Genomic DNA, 19,778 nt, shown 5'->3' with positions numbered 1-19,778 from the left:
AGGAGGCAAGCCCCAACCTTGGCAGAGTCTATGTGGTGTTGAGCCTGCAGGTGCACAGAAGTCAAGAATTGAGGTTTGGGAATCTCCACCTAAATTTCAGAGGATGTGTGGAAATGACTGGATGTCCAGGCAGAATTTTGCTGCAGGGGCCCTCATGGAGAACCTCTGCTAGGGCAGTGTGAAAGGGAAATGTGTGGTTGGAGTCCCCACATAGAGTCCCTAATGGGGCACTGCCTAGTGGATCTGTGAGAAGAGGGATACCATCCTTCAGACCACAGAATGGCAGATCCACTGACAGCTTGTACTATGCTCCTAGAAAAGCTGCAAACACTCAACACTGTCCCATGAAAGCAGCTAGGAGGGAGGCTGTACCCTGCAAAGCCACAGAGGCAGATCTGTCCAAGACCATGGGAACCCACCTCTTGAATCAGCATGACCTGGATATGGCCCATCGAGTCAAAGGGGATCATTTTGGAGCTTTAAGATTTGACTGCATTGCTGAATTTTGGACTTGCATGAGGCCTTTAGCCCCTTTGTTTTGGCCAATTTCTCTGATTTAGAATGGCTGTATTTACCCCAATGTCTGTACTCCCATTGTATCTAGGAAGTAACTAACTCGCTTTTGATTTTACAGGCTCACAGGCTGAAGGAACTTGCTTTGTCTTGGATGAGACTTTGGACTGTGGACTTTTGAGTTAATGCTGTAATGAGTTAAGACTTTGGGAGACTGTTGGGAAGACATGATTGGGTTTGAAATGTGAGGACATCAGATTTGCGAGGGGCCAGGGGTGGAATGGTATGGTTTGGCTGTGTCCGAACCCAAATCTCATCTTGAATTCCCACTTGTTGTGGGAGGGACCCGGTGTGAGGTAATTGAATCATGGGGGCAGGTCCTTCCTGTGCTGTTTTCATGATAGTGAATAAGTCTCATGAGATCTGATGGTATTAAAAATGGAGTTTCTCTGCACAAGCTCTCTTGTTGCCTGCTGCTTTCCATGTAAGATGTGACTTACTCCTCCTTACCTTCCACCGTAATCGTGAGGCCTCCCCAGCCATGTAGAATGTAAGTCCATTAAACTTCTTTCTTTTGTAAATTGCCTAGTCTTGGGTATGTTCTTATCAGCAGCATGAAAATGGAATAATGCACACTTAAATGACTAAGAGACCAAGATTTAATATTCTGACTTAAGATGTTCACCAAAATTTTGTTTACAGTATTTTCTGCTTTAATTGGGTATTCAGTTCAATGAAGCATGGTATATAATATGGAAAAGTTTATCTGCTATAGTTGTAATCTAAAACTCTTTTCTTCCTCTTTTATAACTGTTGAATTAACTTCAAAGCTGTATTTCTGAAGTTGCAAATCACATTGAGTGACCATGTATGATCTTTCATTACACTGCCAATTACCATCTTTTTCTATTTTTAAGTTTAAAATTGACACTCAATCTTCAGAGACTCCTATTATTTTAGATAATGATTTAATTGTAATATTAAAGCATAAATAGATTAAATGCTATGAATAAACTCTTTATTTGGTTAAAATTTTCTCTTATCTTTTGCTGTAACATCTTGGAAGCAATCCATACAGCAATTCTGCACCTAAACCATGACAGCAGTGAAAAGAAAAATACATTATACTTTATTTATTTTTACGTAACATTGGAAAGATTTATTTCCTCATTGGTAATAGCTTTATTTTATTAAAATGGCTTTTTGGTGAATTATTTAATGTATTGTATATGTTTTATTCTAATTTAAAAAATTAGAAAATCTATCAGAAATGCCTATAATAAAGACAAATCAGTTGGTTGTAAAGACATTGACTTATTTCTGAGTTCTCCATTCTGTTTTGTTTGTCTATGTGTTTTTATACCAGTATCACGCTGTTTTGGTTACTATATCCTTGGAACATATTTTGAAGTCAGAAAGTGTGATGTCTCCAGTTTTTTTCCTTTTGCTAAGGATTTCTTTGGCTATTCAAGCTCTGTTTTTGTTCCATATGAATATTAGGATTTTTTTTCTAATTCTGTGATGAATGTCACCGGTATTTTGAAAGGGATTGCATTGAATATGCAGATTGCTTTGGACGGTATGGTCATGTTAATGATATTAATTCTTCTGATTTATGAGCTTAGGATGTCTTTCCATTTGTTTATGTTCTTTTTCATTTATTTCATCAGTGTTTTGTAATTTTCCTTGTTGAGGACTTTCACCTTTGTGGTTGAATTTACTCCTGTGTCTCCTTTTTTGTAGCTATTGCAAATGAGATTGCCTTTTTGATTTCTTTCTCAGCTAGTTCATTATTGGTGCATATAAACACTATGGATATTTTCTGGCTGAGCAGGGTGGCTCACGCCTGTAATCCCAGCAATTTGGGAGGCCAAGGCATGCGGATCATGAGGTCAGGAGATCGAGAACATCCTGGCTAAAATGGTGAAAACTCGTCTCTACTAAAAAAAATAAATAAATAAAAAACACAAAAAATTAGCCAGGTGTGGTGGCCGGCACCTGTAGTCCCAGCTGCTCAGGAGGCTGAGGCAGGAGAACAGCATGAACCTGGGAGGCAGAGTTTGCAGTGAGCTGAGATCACGCCACTGCACTCCAGCCCGGGCGACAGAGCGAGACTCCGTCTCAAAAGCAAAAACAAACAAACAAACAAAAAAACTATGGATATTTCTAGGTTGATTTTGTATCCTGCAACCCTACCAAATTTATTCATCAGGTCTGAGAGATTTTGGTGGAGTCTTTAGGTTTTTCTAGTTATAAGATCCTGTCATCCACAAAAGGAACAATCTGATTTCTTTTTTTTCTGATTTGGATGCCTTTTATTTCTTTATCTTCCCTGATTGCTCTAGCTATGTCATGTAATACTATGTTGAATAGGAGTGGTAAAAATGGGCATCCTTGGATGCCTTTTATTTCTTTCTCTTCCCTGATTGCTCTAGCTATGTCATGTAATACTATGTTGAATAGGAGTGGTAAAAATGGGCATCCTTGTTTTATTCCACTTCTTAGAGGGAAGGCTCTCAGCTTTTCCCCATTCAATTTGTGGGGTTGTTATACACGGCCTTAATTATGTTGAAGTATGTTCTTTCTGTATCTACATTGTTGAAAGTTTTTATCATAAAGGGACGTTGAATTTTGTTAAATGCTTTTTCTGCAATTTATTGAGATGATCATCTGGTTTTTGTCTTTCATTCTGTTGATATGGTGTATCAAATTTATTATCATATGTTGAACTGTCCTTGCATCCCTGGGATAAATCCAAGGAGATCATGGTATATTATCTCTTTGATTTGTTGATGGATTTGTTTTGCTAGTATTTTGTTGAGAATTTTTGTGTCTATATTTATCAGGGATATTGGCCTGTAGTTTTCTGTTTTTGTTGCATCTTTGTCTGGTTTTAGTATCAGGGTAATTCTAGCCAGATAAAATGAGTTAAGGAGAATTCTTTTTAAATTTTTTTTGGAATAGTTTGAAAAGAATTGGTATTAGTTCTACATTGTAAGTTTGGTAAAATTTGGCAAGTGAGGCCATCTGGTTCTGGGCTTTGCTTTTTTGAAGACTTATTATGGATGCAATGGTATGACTTGTTATAGGTCTGCTCAGGTTTTCTGTTTATTTCTTATTTAATCTTCGTAGGTTGTATGTGTCCAGGAATTTATTATTTCCTCTAGGTTTTCCAGTTTGTCAGTGTATAGTTGTTCATAATTGTCTCTGATGATATTTTATATTTCTGTGGTATTACTGTTATGTCTCTTTCATTTCAGATTTTATTAAATAGGGTCTTCTCTCTTCTTGGTGAGTCCTGCTAGTGGTGTATTGCTTTTATTTTTTCAAAAAAATCAATGTTTCATTTCACTAATCTTTGTATTTTTTAAAGTCACTATTGCATTTAATTCTGCTCTGACTTTTATTATTTCTTTCCTTCTACTAATTTTGAGCTTGTTTTTTTCTTGCTTTTCTAGTTTCTTGAGGTGTATGATTAGATTATTTGAAATCTTTCTACTTTTTGGATATAGTTGTTTACTGCTATGAACTTTCCTATTAGTACTGCTTTTGATGTATCCCATAGGTTTTGCTGTGTCATGTTTTGATTTTCAAGTATTTCCAGATTTTTTAAATGCCTCTTTCATTTCTTCCTTGACCCAATGGTCACTCTGGAGCATGTTGTTTAATTTCCATTTATTTGTACAGCTTCCCAAGTTTCTTTTGTTATTGTTTTCCAGTTTTATTCCATTGTGGTCTGAGAAGGTACTTAATAGATTTCAATATTTTAAAATGTCAGGAGTTGTTTGGTGTCCTAATGTAGTCTATTCTGGAGAATGTTCCAGGTGTTGATTAGAAAAATGTATATTCTGTAGCTGTTAGAGGAAATACTTTCTAATTGTCTGTTAGGTCCATTTGATATAAAATGCAGTTAAAAGCCCATGTTTCTGTGTTAATTTTATGTCTAAATGATCTGTCTAATGCTGAAATTTGGCTTATTGAGCTTCCCAAATATTCTTGTATTGGAATCCATCTCTTCCTTTAGGTCTAATAACATTTGCTTTCTATATGTGGATGTTTCATTGTTGGGTGAATATATGTTTAGAATTATTATATCCTTCTCCTGTACTGATCTCTTTATCATTATATAATAACTTTCTTTTCGCTTTTTACTGTTTCTGACTTAAAGTCTGTTTTATCTGTTACAAGTATAGCTACTTCTGCTTGCTTTTATTTTCTGTTTGCATGGAATATCTTTTTTCACACCTTGACTTCCAGTTTATACATCTTTACTGATGAGATTAATTTCTTGTGGGTAGCTATAGTTATTCATTTTGGTTCAATCCGTTCAGCCAGTCCGTATCTTTTAAGTGGAAAATTTAATCCATTTACATTAAGTTTAATATTGATATATGAGATTGACATATGAGAGCTTATTCCTGTTATTTTGTTAATTCATTTTGTATGTTTTAGATATCCTTGCCTCCTTTCTTTTTCTGTTTTTGTTTATAATTGTAGTTTCGTGGTTCTCTGTGGTGGTAGCATTTGATTTCTTTCTTTTCCTTATTTGTGTGTTTGTTCTACCAATGAGTATCATACTTCCATGCATTTTCTTGGTGGTAGATTTTGTTCTTCCACTTCCAGGTTTAGGACTCCCTTAAGCATTTCTTGTATGGCCAGTGTAGAGATAATGAAGTCCCTCGGCTTTTGCTTGTCTGAGAAAGACTTTATTTCTCCTTAATTTATGAAGGATAACTTTGCTGGGTGTAGTACCCTTGAAGGGTGGTTTTTGTTGTTTTTGTTTTTTGTTTTTCCCCTTTTAGCACTTTGAATATATCTTCCAATTCCTCCCTGACTTGTAAGGTTTCTGCTGAGAAATCTACTGTTAGTCTGATGAAGATTCCCTTATAAATGTCTAGATGCTTTCTCTTGCTGTTTTTAGAATTCTCTCTTTGACTTTTAACAGCTTGATTGTAATATCCCTTGAAGAAGACCTTTTGAATTGAATATTTTTGGGGATCTCTGATCTTCCTGTATCCAGATGCTAGACTGGTAAAGTTTTTGGCTATTATTTCACTAAATATGTTTTCTATCCCTTTGGTTTTCACTTTGCCTTCTGGGACATGGAAAATTAAAATATTTGGTCACTTTATTGTGTTCCATATGCTATGTAGACTTTGTGCATTCTTATTTATTTTATTTTTTAAAACTTTTGTTTGACTGAATTATGTCACCTATTTGCATTTATGAAATTCTTCTGCTTGATTTAATATATTATGGAATCTTTTGAATGCATTTTTTATTTCTTTCCATAAATCCTTCAGTTACAGAATTTCTGTTTGGAACATTTTCATGAATTCTATCTACCTGATGAATTTCTCATTCATATCCTGAATTGCTGTTCTGACTTCTTTGTATTGTTTGTTTTTGTGCTTTTGCATCCCACTGAGCTTTTAAAAAAATCATTATTTTGAATTCTTTTTTTGAGATTTCCTAAAGTTCTATTTCACTGGAATCTGTTGCTGGAGAATTATTGTGTTCCTTTGGAAATGTAATATTTTCTTGTTTTTTTGTTTCTTGTGTCCTTACATTGATATCTGTGCATCTGGAATAATAGTCACTTCTTCCATTTTTTTTTTTAGATGTTTTAATATGAGTGGACTTTTTCTTGAAGATGTATCTATGGTGTTGGCTGGATAGGGCACTTTGGCTTTGAGTCTGATTATGTACAGTAGTGTAGTCTGTGTACAATTTCTTTGGCTATAAACAGTGTCAGTCATATCTGTGATTTCCTCAGGGGCTTAGGGTATGTTGGTTAGTGGAGGTTGTGGTGAGATTTTGCTGGCGATGAAGATGCCAAGTGGCCCAGTCCTCAAGCCCCAGTGGTGTTAGTGTAAGCTAAGCATGACTGTCCTTGGGCCTCAGAGTGTTGTATACTGGCATCAGTGTTAGTGAGTCCAGGCAAGCCTATTCTTGGGCTTCTAGGATTCTTGCTCAGGTGCCATTAGTGGTAGCAATGAGCCAGTTAAGAGAGTGTGTTCTTGAGTCCCTGGCAAGCAGGTGTGGCTTGGGCAATGGCAATGGCAGTGGCAGGGCAACTTTCTGGCTCCCAAGTGGTATGCACTGGTGTTGTTAGTGGTTGCAATGGGCTGGTCAGGCCAGTCACTAGGCCCGCAGATAGTGTGTGCTGCTTAGTGCCAGTTGTGGTGGTAGTGGCAGGTTGGGTGGGCCTGACCTCAGGTACCCAGGAGGAGTTCTTAGGTGCCAGTGGTAGTGGATGGGGCTGGGTGATACCCATGTCCCTGATGGCATGCTTGGACACTGGGAGGGGGCAGAGCTGGACTGGGCAGACCTGTCTTCAGGGTTACTGGTGGTGTGTGCAGGCACTGGCTATGGTAGTCAGGGGCAGGGTGATCCCAGGATGCAGGTGGAATATTTGAGTGGGGACAGCAGCAGCTGCACTGCAGACTTATCACTGGGGAGGGCAGGGTTACATTTAGTGGCAGCAGCCATAAGTAGGTGGCTGGAGAGCATGTACTTTGGCCTCAGGTGGCAGCTGTTGGCAATATAACCTATCCTCAGAGGGCTTATAGCTGTTAAGTGGTTCTGATACTGGGGGCAGCAAGGTCACTGCCAGTGGTTTGCACTTGGGCCCTGGTGGTGGCAGCCATCAATGCTAGTGACTGTGAACTGGTAAGTCTTTTCTTAGGGCATGTGAAAATGTGTGGCTGTTCTGCTGGGGCCAGTGGGGTTGCTGCCAGTGCTCATACTTTGGCCCTGGCAGCAGCAGCCAGCTGTGGCAGTGGCTGTGGATGGGGATGTCAGTGGAGCTCCAGAAATGTGGAGAGGCAAGGGCTGTTTGGCCCCAGAGTAGAATGGAGTTTGGTGGAGGTTTGGTTCTCATAATGGCACCATGCTGTAGCTGCTTAGGACTTGCAGGGTATATGGAACCCAGCCCGAGCTTTCTTTCTAAAGCAATTCTATTGTGTGGTCTCCAGGCAGCTTCTTATGTTAGTCTCAGGGTCCATGAGGGTTGGCTAGGAGTGAAGGAGTTTATTGTGGGAATGTGGACTGCTGAGGGTCTCTTACATATTGTTTTTTCTGCACTGGGGAGCCTCTCCGTGTTCCTAGTGGATCCAGGCCAGCAGGCTACCTTGCTTCCCCTCACTTCCTTGCTTTAGGTGTTTCCTGTCACTTCTCTGTTGAATGCCAATGTTTTCTCTTAGGTGATCTTTTCAAAGTGTGATTATTTACTCTCTATTTTTGTTTGTCTTTGTGGAGGATTCTTCTAGTCAGCCATCTTCAATTGAGGTGCAGTACTTCTAAATATCATATTTAGGATGACCTTTGCTTATTTAATTTTAGAAAATTTATTTTATGTAAGGCTTTTCTATTATTTGTTGAGTTTTAGGACAACATCTAAATAATGCCTAATATTCAATAGTTAATATCTAATACATACATATCCTTTTTGAGGACCACGTAACAAATATATACAAAAGGAATTATGAAGAATATAATAGTTACTTTATAAAGGAATTGAAAAGGTGTTTTAAGTAATATAGCTAAGAAAGTATAGAACAGTTGGCTAGCTGCATGGAGGAAATGAAATGACATGAACAGGAAAAGATGCTGCCAGAAAGTGGACAATTGTGTCATATTCAACAGAATAATATGACCTTTGGTTGCCCTTCATTCTATTCTAGAGTCCAAAAGATTGAGTTATTTTCAAGAGGAAATACATTTTGGTAAAAATTAATGAAGACTTTAGACAATGACATACTCATTTTTTAAAAATTGAATTATCTGTATTTTTATTTATCTAATTGTTTTACTTCCCTGATGTGAAACCATATTTAGAAAATATATGTCCCATTGCACTGGTAATCTCTCCAGTGCATTACTATCTCTGGTATTGATCAGTCCTGCAGTCATGAGCATGTAAATCTCGAACAATCGAAGAGGTTGCTGAAAGCCTCTTCCTGCAAGTCTACATGATTTTCAAATGGAAATAACTTAAACATAAACATTCACTTTTTTTAGAATGTTGAAAATATAAACTTCTTTATTAGCTGAAATGGAAATGTATTCATTGTCTAAATGGACAGAGAAAAAGATGATTTTTAATCTTTTTTGTTTGCTTTGAATTATTTTTGTTAAATAATCTGTTGGATACCATTAAATTGTGATCTCTGTGATAGATTTTTTTTCAAAACTAACATTGGTTATCATTTATTAATTCATTCAACAACTTTTTAAAACATCACTTGATGTGGACTGATTATACACAGATCAATCATCCATTGTCACGATTTTATTTGAATCTAGACCCCACAAGTTCAGACAAACATGGAAACAAATAATTATGAAATAGCATGAACAGTTCCAGAGAACATACGCGTAGCATGGAAGGTACTAATTGAGCCCAGGAAGCAGTTACTCCATCTGACCCTGGATAATTGAAAAGAGCTTCACAGAGGAGTAGAAACTGAAGCTGAGACTGAAATAATACACATTTTTCAGATGTGCATTTAGTGAGGTGAGTTCTAGTCCTTTAGATTTATTTTCAAACTGAAGGTGTCCTTTGGATTTTCTCTTGTCATTTTACTAGTATAGACAGCACAATTGACTCCCTGAGCAGTGAACTTGAATAAAATCTCTTACAGAAGGTAAAGGAAGAGAGTCTATGGGTATGTGTAATAAAGACTTCCAGTTGATCAGATTCTTTTCAATGTTTCAACTACAGTTTCAGGTTTCCCTGTGTTAGAACACAGATGAAGAATTTTTTCATCATCTCAATTCTGTTTTAAATATAACAATAGACAAGTTAGTGATGTTACACTGTTTCTGTCGTGCACCTTGTCCCATTTCTATTTGAGATATGTACTTAGTAAATATAGAAATAATTTATTTTAAAAGAAACTCTGAATGTACTAAAAGTGAGATTTATTGAGCAGGTAGTTCAGGCATCAAGTGTTGAACCAATTATTTGAGCCACCTGCCATTAATTTGATGGACAATATTGGGTCATGAGGGTAATAGAGAAAATGTTAGTGTACTCCTGAAAATATGACGGTGTCACCACCATCTGCAGGGGAAGAGGGAAAAATTCAGTTTATATTCTAGGGAAGAAAAGCTTTCTAATATTAGGCTTCAAAATTTAATTTTATTCATATCATAAAGAAGATCAGAATCTCCTAGGAAAATTGGAGCTCAGAAATTGGAGACAGAAAGATCAGATCAGAGATACAGGGAGACAGAATTTTGTCAACCAGAGACATTTCTCTGTACAGTGTAATGGAGAAAACCAAAGCTGACTGTAGGTATAAGTCAATTCTTAAAGACTTATCAGTATAAACAAAAACAGTGGCAAAACTAGGAAGACTGAAGGAGAAGGGTAGGAAGCTATAGTTAAAAACATTCCCTTGACTTTCCTAAATTCTTATATTGGAAAGATATTATGGTCTGTAAGTCTGTAATTACGTCTTAAGTATCTTCTGTGCATTTTTAAATGATTAGTAACACCATAAATGTATTCCTATTTTTCTTCAAATTCTCAGTTAAATTTTCACCAAAATATCCAAAATTAGTATTTAATCATAACAGGTACTGAAAAATGTGCACAAATCACAAATGAAGAGTTCAATGAATTTTCACAAAATGAACATAACTTGGTAATTTGCATCCAGGTCAAGAAATAGAGCATTAATAGTACCTTGGAAACCTCTCTTATATGCCTTTCAAATCACTACCCGCTTTCCCAAGGTTAACTGTGATAATGATTCTAACATCAAAGATTAGTTTTGCATGTATATGAATTTGAGATACATCAAATCATATAGTATATATGCTTTTGCATATGACTTCTTTTGCTTAATGCTATGTTTGTTTGTGAGATTCATCCATGTTTTGATATGTATAGGTTTGCATTGTCTTTTTAGCTTCATTAACTTCCTAGAAATTGTGCCTTATCCCTTTTAGAACTGAATTGCAGTAAAATATAGGAGCCTCTCTTTCCTCGCATTTTATAAAGTCATCAGTTTAAAAATAAAAATAAAAAGAGATAAGTAAAGACTTGAGGTGTCAGATTGTCTTGAAGATAATACTACTATTAATTATAATAGGTTCATTAATATTTAAAAAGGACTGTGTTTACCTGTTTTTGTACTTTTAATACATTAAGCTTTTTTATACATATCAATTTTCTCTATTTTTTAAGGAATTCTTATGTGTGAGACAGTCATCACTTAAGCGAATCTTTCACCAATCATTTTATTTCAGCTTTAACTAACAATAGCTGTTACGCTCTGAAAGAGTAAATCATTAGGTAGTTTTAATCTCTCTGACAGTTTTGAGAATTAAATCTGTAGTTTAATCTGGATCAGTTTTGAGTTTAATATCGTGGACAGGTTTGAGACCTATTATAAACTTGCACGAGTTTTGGTGTCCCTAGCCCAGGAAAATAATCACTCTTACTGCAACTAAGCAAAATGGTAAGCTCTGTACCAAATTGATGAAAAACTTACCAAGTCCTCAAGAAGGCAATAAAATTTCTCAACGCTAATGGTTTAAAGGTCATCAAAGCACTTAAATGCTCAGAAATAGTAGTTCTCACTATCTCCAAATCCACTGGAATTTGATAGTTCATATAAATAAAACTGATGAACAATATTCTTTGTCACTGTAGGCTCTGTTGGGCCATAGAATAGAAAATGATGGAAATTTGCTTAAAAGAATGTGAGGATACTTCTCAGAGTCCAAATCCCAAATCTAATAAATACTGTTTGGAAGTAATTATTGATGGTATTGGAAGTAGTGTTAGTATTTAAAATAGTAAGTTGCATATGATTTTTATGACATTATCAAAATGTGATAAATTTGTTTTTGCAAGGCAGAAGTCATAAAACACTAAGAAAAATATGAATATCAATTTCATTATAGAAATTCAGATTGCCTAATTATTAAATACAGAGCATTCTTTTGTGATAATGTTAAAAGAGGAAAATCCTAAAGTTACAATAAACTTAGTAAATCCTAAATAATGATGTGGAGAAACTAGTGTATATCCATATTTGTACTGCTTTTGCTAGGTGCAAATTGTATTGGCAGTGTTTCAAATTAGAGATGGAGAGGAAAACTTATTTTCTTTAGGTCACTTACACAGATTTTGAGCATAGTCACATTTTGCAATAGACTCTAATTATCAAAATCCATGTCAGTCTTAAATAAACTTTTACAGATTGGAGGCATGAAGTTGGAGTGGTGGAAGAGAGTTGTGGTGGGTGAATGTTTACTATGATAGCATTTTACTGATCCTATAAATATCCCATCAAGAGATGAGATATTGTTAATGCAGTATGATTTCTAAGCATCCTTCCTCAATGACACAGTTTAAACTATACCGAACCTTATAAACAAAAATAATTATATTTAAAAAGGAAATTCTTTTCTGAACTTTAAATATTGGAGATAAATACTTGTAAAATTAAGTAGAGATTAGAGAGTGTTTCAATTAGGAAAGTGACAAGAAGCATTATAATTGGCTTTAAACAAATAAAATATAAATACAAGAGGCTATTCAAGAGACTACTTTAATTCCTGAATCTATAGCAAATTAAAGAAAGAAAAAGTTATAAACACAACGTTGACGTTTGCCTAAGTAGTGATTGATAACTTTCCAGATTTACTCAAGAAGTATTTGTAAAATGAGTTTATTAAATGTAGTTAAATCTAAGCTGAATTATACATATTTACTTGTCTATTTCATTTATTGATTCATTTATTCTTTCAAAAAATTGTATACTCACTATATGCTAGACACTGCTCTCAGTACTGAAGAAGCTCTTGTTCTACTTTAAAAATAACTAAACAAGAAAGAATAAATGTAAAATATAATTTTATGCAGTTGTTACAATGTCTATAATCTTAAAAAGTGGGAATGGACAGGGTGATAATATCTATGTATGTGCTTGTCCCAGCCTCAACTCTAGAGGCAGTTACTGAAAAATTGCACTCTAGGAATTGTCAGAAAGGCAGAAAGACCAACTGTAGAGGCAATTACTAACAGGGATTTGTTAATGATACCTTCATAAACACTTCACATTTGGTGATGGCCATGATGGATTCTTACTGATAGGCTCTTATGAATGAAATTGGATAGTCAAAATGTATGGATTGGCTAAAATATTTTAGAGACACACATACATTGATATGTTTTGGATATAGCCTTGTGATATACATTTCCAAGAATCATGGATATATAAGGAATCTTTAAGAAAGATTAAATTACTTACTGACTTTATGCTATCTCTTCTCCATATTACTATGAATTTTGTAGCTACTGAAACTTAGCAGAGGAGAACCTCAAAGTTCCTCTTTATCCCTTGCTATTTCCCTATTGTTCTCCACTCCCAAAGAATAACTGTGGTTTGGTAAGTCTTAAAGTCATTATTGGCTACTCTGCTAATGATTGCAGATTGTTGAGGGAGTTTCAACATTATAAATGGTCCTTATGGGGTTTCTCATTTTTCCTAAGTAAATTCTGCTGAAGGAGAACTGTCCATTTGTTTCTCTTTATCATACTGGCCTTTGGGAAGTCGAGGTCAGGCAGCCTGGAGGAACTCCTCTCTAGGCACTGGGGAAATATTAGTCCTGTATTTAGTGCTTCCCTTTGCTTTAGTTCTTTCCCTCAGGTGGCTGCTCTTAGATGTCCACAGAGATCTAAGACTTTGGTTTCACATTTAGGATTTGGTGTAAAAACAAAGATAGAGTCATTTGCTCTGCTTTGAGTCTTGACCTTTCAGGTCTACCTAGAAGGAAAGAGGTTCTACATGGGATTTGACTTTTTGAAACCAATACCCTTAGTAGTTAATAAAGAGTATTTTGCCTTATTACTTGTTAGTATATAATCTCTGACACACTGAGGTGGGGAATCCCTTGAGCAAGGGATTCAGATGCAAGGGATTCAGATGTTTCTGTTTCCTTGGAGTAATTTTATTTTAAACAATTATCACCCTTTAATTGTAGCCCCATATGCTCAAGAGTAATTACTAGAAATAAAAAATTATTTCCTCCTCTACAGAAATGTGTAGTTTAGTTGTGTTACTAAATAAATAAACAGGCTGCGTACAGTAGCTCACACCTGTAATCCCAGTGCTTTGGGAGACCAAGGTGGGAGGAATGCTTGAGGCCAGGAGTTTGAGACTAGCCTGGGCAACATAGCAAGACTAGCCTCTCCAAATAATAAGACAAAAGCCACGTGTGATGGCTTGCTCCTGTGGTCCTAAGCTCCTTGGGAGGCTGAGATGGGAGGATTGCTTGAGCCAGGAGGTCAAGGCTGCAGTGAGCTTAAGATCATGGCACTGCCCTCCACAAGAGACAGGGTGAGACCCTGTCTTAAAAAAAAAAGAAAGAAAAAAAAGACAGATGCCAAGACACTTATGAACAAACGTGAGACAATAAATTAAATGTGTGTACCTGTGTGTGTGTGTACTAAGCATGGGGTGTATACAGTAGCACTTGCCACATGGTAAGCTTTTAACAAATATTTGTGTGATAAAAGCATGAATTCATAATCAATGTGTTGTAAGATATTCTCTTAAAATACCAAAATATAATTAAAAACAAAGAAGAATCCCAAAGTGTAAAGTAATGGATCAAAAATATTTGTTGTTACTGTCCCCAGAATCAACGAGCATGAGGATAATGCAAAAGGAGACAACGTATTAATTCATCTCTAAACATTTTTCTTGTTTTCTAGGTTTTGAGTATCTGTTTTACCAATCTTGTGTGTGTGTGTCACTGTTTTCTAATCAATTATCTTACCATGGTAGTGGCTGAAGCACAATAGAAATCAAAGATTTTTTTAGTACTTAAATGTTAAAATATTTCCCCTATTTGGGTTACCTCTTAATTATGAAGGCATTTGTAATTGCTTCTCTCCAGATTTAGGATTAGTCGAAGCGTGAATGACAAGAGATATTTTCAATAAAGTGTTGTTATCCATAAATAGCTAAATGGCCTTTCGATAATTTTTGTAATGAATATACTAGTATGTCTTAAATTTAAATGGTGAAACATTAAGGATCTTTTCCTGTAAAAATTTTTTAGCTTGCAAGTTTATGTCTTTTATTTGTTCATTTATAACTGAAGCACTCTAAAACAATGTTAATTTCAATGCATTAATTACTTCACGATTTTCTACTTTGGGAGATGGTTAAAGATCAACAATTAGTAGGTGGGGTATGGTGGTGTGCACTTGTAGTCCCAGTTACTTGAGAGGCCGAAGTGGGAGGATTGCTTGAGCCCAGGAGTTTGAATCCAGCCTGGGTAACATAGAGAGACACCCACCTCTAAAAAAATGTTTTTAAACACCCAAACCAGCAATTATTAATGTTTTTTACTGTGTATATCGGACTATGTAAATTAAAAGGGAAATCTAAATGAATTATCTTAAAATTTTTTTTTTAACACAGCATTGAAGAAAAATTAACAAACATTGAACATTCTCTATATTACAGACACCCCTGCTAGAATCTAGGAATTCAGAAAGAAAAGGACTGCCCTCTGTGCTTCAGGAACATTCACACAAGTGAGTTAAATATTTTTCTAGATTTAAAAAAATTATGTTAAAATAAACTTGAATTATAATTGGTTTTGTGGGGACCAAAGGCCAAAAGCTTGTTTTGAAAACACACTTAAAACAGATGCATGATTTTTTTTATCAACTTACAGAAGTTCTGTTTGCTATGTTGAAATAAGTAGCACTTTTTTTGTCTCAGAGAATTTCTTTGTTTCAAAATCCTCATGTTCTTTTATAAGCCGTTCTTTACTGAAACTAAACAAAAGAAAACAAAAGAATAAAAAAGAAGCCTTACATGAAACTATTGTACAGCATTGTGCAAATAGAGAACTTATTACAGTAGATTATTAGGCACAGCTCAGGCCATATTATGTGTAATTTGAAACATTACGTAACTGTAATAGGCATATCTCAAATGTTTATAAGTAAAAATTACTATGTGGGATGATGATGAATAAGTAGAAACGTAATCAAACCATGATCTTTGCTTTGGAAATGTTTTTTCTTGACAATGTCATGTACTCAGATTTTAGATTCTAACTCAAATTGCATTTTTATTTCTGGCTAACATCCCTTACAGCCCTGTAGCAATTACAGGGTAGATCGTCCAGAGTAAAAGCAAAATGGAGAGATGAAGTTAAAGGGCTTCCTGTTACATTTACTTGGCATAAGATTTTATATCAACCCTCAGAGGTAGATGTGAGCACTAATCACTTCATCTTAGGGACTTTTCCTCAGCTCCTCAGAAACTGAATGTGTTAAGCATATAGCACAGCCAGAACAGCTCCATGCAGGCTCACTTGTTCATTCATTAATAATTTATTTATTACCAATATGTAATAAACACCCTTTTCTTACTGGTCAGACCACTTCCAGGATAATTTATGTGATTGTGTGAGCATTGCCTTTATTTGTGGTTTCTGGGGGAAGCTTATCAAATTATCCCCTTCTACTTAATTTCCCTATTGGTGATCTGTATGAAAGTGTGTCCTATCTTGACCTTGGGATTTTCCCTCTCAGATTGTAAACACACAAACAGGCAATGAATTCTGTTTTTCAGAGGAGACACAATAAAGTACATTTATATTCTCCATATTGCAGGATATTATTTTGGTATATGCTGAGCCAGATTATCTCAAGGCCTATGTTACCAATAGGTGGGTATCTTTATTCTCTGAAGGCCTTGTTTTAAAGAGGTACCTTAAAGCTGTTTTGATTTTCAGTATGAAGGATCAGTTGAATATTGCCCAAATTAAATGTAAAAAAGAAGAGAAGGGGACAAGCATTATTTGACTATCTGCTATTATTAGTTCATTAGTTCAATTCTCAAGACAACTTTTTAAAAATTTTATGTGTTTAGTTATTTAATATTTTTGGGGTGAGGTCTTGCTATGCTGTTCAAGCTGGTCCTTGAACTCCTATAAACAATTTTTTGAAGTATAAACAATTATCCTCATTTTATTGATAAGGAAATTAAAAATTAGATCATCTATAGGTCAGACTATAACTAACATTGCCATGGAGATAGCATTCAAATCCAGTACCCTATCGTGTTTTATCTCTTGCCCTGAGTTAAATATCAATTGGAAAATGCATTGGATATCTAGAATTTCTCCTTGCTTATTGGAATTTTTTTTCACAGAAAAACAACTTCTGAGATTACATATCACAGCGATTTTAAAATGACTTAATTACATTGTCTAGTTGCAATCACAGAGAATTGGCTGGTGGTGCTTTCTGCCTTTAAATAATCATATCTATTAATATTGCAGAGTGGGTTTTTCTCTTTCTGTAAACTAGGTTTAGGAATAAAATCTGATCGATTTTCAAACCAAATCATGTTTTTCATTGGAAAGGTACTACCCTAACTACTACCAAAGGTACTACACTACCTACCCTTTAGTAATAGGTATAGTACCTTTCCAATGAACCCATACCATCTGTTATATCCCATATTTCAGAATGACTGTATTTGGATGTAGAGGCTTTAAAGAGGTAATTAAGGGCCAGGCGCGGTGGCTCACGCTTGTAATCCCAGCACTTTGGGAGGCCGAGGCGGGTGGATCACGAGGTCAGGAGATCGAGACCACGGTGAAACCCCGTCTCTACTAAAAATACAAAAAAATAGCCGGGCGTGGTGGCGGGCGCCTGTACTCCCAGCTACTCGGAGAGGCTGAGGCAGGAGAATGGCGTGAACCCGAGAGGCGGAGCTTGCAGTGAGCCGAGATTGCGCCACTGCACTCCAGCCTGGGTGACAGAGCGAGACTCCGTCTCAAAAAAAAAAAAAGGTAATTAAGTTAAAATCAGGTCATTAAGGTGAGCCCAATTCCAATATGACTGGTATCCTTATAAGAAGAAAACATTAGGACAGAGACACATTTAGAGGGAAGACCATGTGAAGACACAGTGGGAAGGTCGCCATTTGGAAGTCAAGGAGAGAGGCTCAGAAGAAACGTACCCTGCCAATTCCTTAATTTCTGACATCTAGCCTCCAGAATTTTAAGGAAATAAATTCCTGTTGTTTAAGCCACACTGTCTGTGGTACTTTGTTATCTTTATTAGGGGAGCCATACCAAATTAATATACCATTTTATTTGATACTGTAGGAACTGAGATTTCCTGGCTCACATTTTCAAGTAGTCCTGCTTGGGAATCATTTATAAGATTTAGAAATCATCTATTTTTTTTTTTTTTTTTTTTTTTTGAGACAGAGTCTCGCTCTGTCACCCAGGCTGGAGTGCAGTGGCGCGATCTCGGCTCACTGCAAGCTCCGCCTCCCAGGTTCACGCCATTCTCCTGCCTCAGCCTCCTGAGTAGCTGGGACTACAGGCACCCGCCACTGCGCCCGGCTAATTTTTTGTATTTTTAGTAGAGACAGGGTTTCACCGTGGTCTCGATCTCCTGACCTCGTGATCCGCCCGCCTCGGCCTCCCAAAGTGCTGGGATTACAGGCTTGAGCCACCGTGCCCGGCCGGAATCATCTATATTAAGATGTGGAAAGAGAAATATAATTAGTCACCCAACATATTAAAGTAATTTAAGTAGTTGTATCTGTAATGGGGTATTAAATAAACACCCTGAATGTGATATGAATATTTAGGGTCTCTCTATCATTAGGTTGCATGGATGATAACCAATCTGTGTATTATGTTGTTGTTGTTTTGAGATGGAGTCTCACTCTGTTGCCCAGGTTGGAGTGCAGTAGCACGGTCTGGGCTCACTGCAACCTCTGCCTCCTGGGTTTAAGCGATTCTTCTTTCTTGGCTTCCTGAGTAGCTGGGACTACAGGTGTGTGCCACCATGCCCAGTTAATTTTTCCATTTTTAGTAGGGACAGGGTTTCACCATATTGATCAGGCTGGTCTGGAACTCCTGACCTCGTGATCTGCCTGCCTTGGCCTCCCAAAGTGCTGGGATTACAGGTGTGAGCCACTGCACTTGACCCTGTGTACTATGTTGTTAACAGCATAAAGTAATAATTAATGATAAGCCTGACATTATTTGACTATTATTTGTCAAATATCTATAAGATTTTATTTGAAGATAGTGAAAAAGATGCTTTCACTCTAAGATACCTCACCACCTGGCCCACCAACATGTTTAACATCACTGAGCTTATCACTTCCTTGCTACAGACTACTAAAGAGTTTTGTTAATATGCAAATTTTTCATCTAAGTAAAGCAACAAATTCGGTTTGAATTATTCATTAATATTGTTATACAAATTAGTTTAATAGTTGATATAGCCAATTACTTAGCCTGTCCTTGCAGCCAGTGGACATGTATTTTTTTAATTTTATTTTTATTGACAAGTAATAATTGTATATATTTATGAGGTACAATGTAATACTGTAATACATGTATACATCATGGACTATGTAAATTATTTTAATTAGTATATTAATCACCTCACATATTTACCATTTCTTTATAGTGAGAACATTTAAAATCCCCTCTTTCAGCAATTTTGAAATATACAATTTATTATAATTAACTATAGTCACTGTGCTGTGCAACTGATCACCAGAATGCATTCCTACTCTCTAACTGAAACTTTATACCCTTTGACCAGCATTTCCCCTACCCTGCCCACCCCTCACAACCACCATTCTACTGTCTCTATTTTTATGAGTTCAAATTTTTAGATTCCACATATATATGAGATTATGTGATATTTGTCTTTCTCTTTCTGGTTTATTTCACTTATAACATCCTCTAGATTTATCCATATTGTCACAAATGACAGAATTTTATTCTTTCAAAAGGCTAAGTAGTATTCAACTATGTATATTTAAAACACATTTTAAAAAATTCACTCATCTTTCAATGGGCACTTAAGTTTGTTTCCAAATCTTGGCTATTATAAATAATGTTGCAATTAACATGGGACTGCAGATATCTCTTCCACATACTGATTTCAAAGAAGAAATACAAAAGGCCAACAGCTATATGAAAAAATAGTCAATATCTCTAATCATCAGGGAATTACAAGTCAAAACCACAAGATATCACTTCTCAACTATTAGAATGGCTACCATAAAAAAAGGTGAAAGTTCACAACTGTTGGTGAGAGTGTGGAGAAAAGGGAACACTTGTACACTCTTGGTGGGGATGTAAAAATAATACAGCCATTATTTAAAAAAAAAAAAAAAACAGGAAGGAGGTTTCCTGGGTAGCTAAAACAGAATGACCGTGTGATCCAGCAA

General features: G+C 36.0%; 1 long non-coding RNA gene across 1 annotated transcript in view; it reads left to right on the top strand.

Annotated features, from left to right (window-relative positions):
* LOC134737224 (uncharacterized) overlaps nt 1-19,778 on the top strand; it is a 251,657-nt gene that overhangs the window by 23,343 nt on the left and 208,536 nt on the right. Inside the window, exon 2 of the long non-coding RNA XR_010121912.1 lies at nt 15,012-15,082. This is a non-coding gene — a long non-coding RNA (uncharacterized lncRNA). The remainder of the gene's footprint in view (nt 1-15,011; nt 15,083-19,778) is intronic.

This window comes from Symphalangus syndactylus, chromosome 7, assembly GCF_028878055.3.
Source record: "Symphalangus syndactylus isolate Jambi chromosome 7, NHGRI_mSymSyn1-v2.1_pri, whole genome shotgun sequence".
In the NCBI taxonomy this organism is placed as follows: domain Eukaryota; kingdom Metazoa; phylum Chordata; class Mammalia; order Primates; family Hylobatidae; genus Symphalangus; species Symphalangus syndactylus.
The sequence above is the reverse complement of the archived record's forward strand: the minus strand, read 5'-3'. Positions and strand labels throughout refer to the sequence as shown.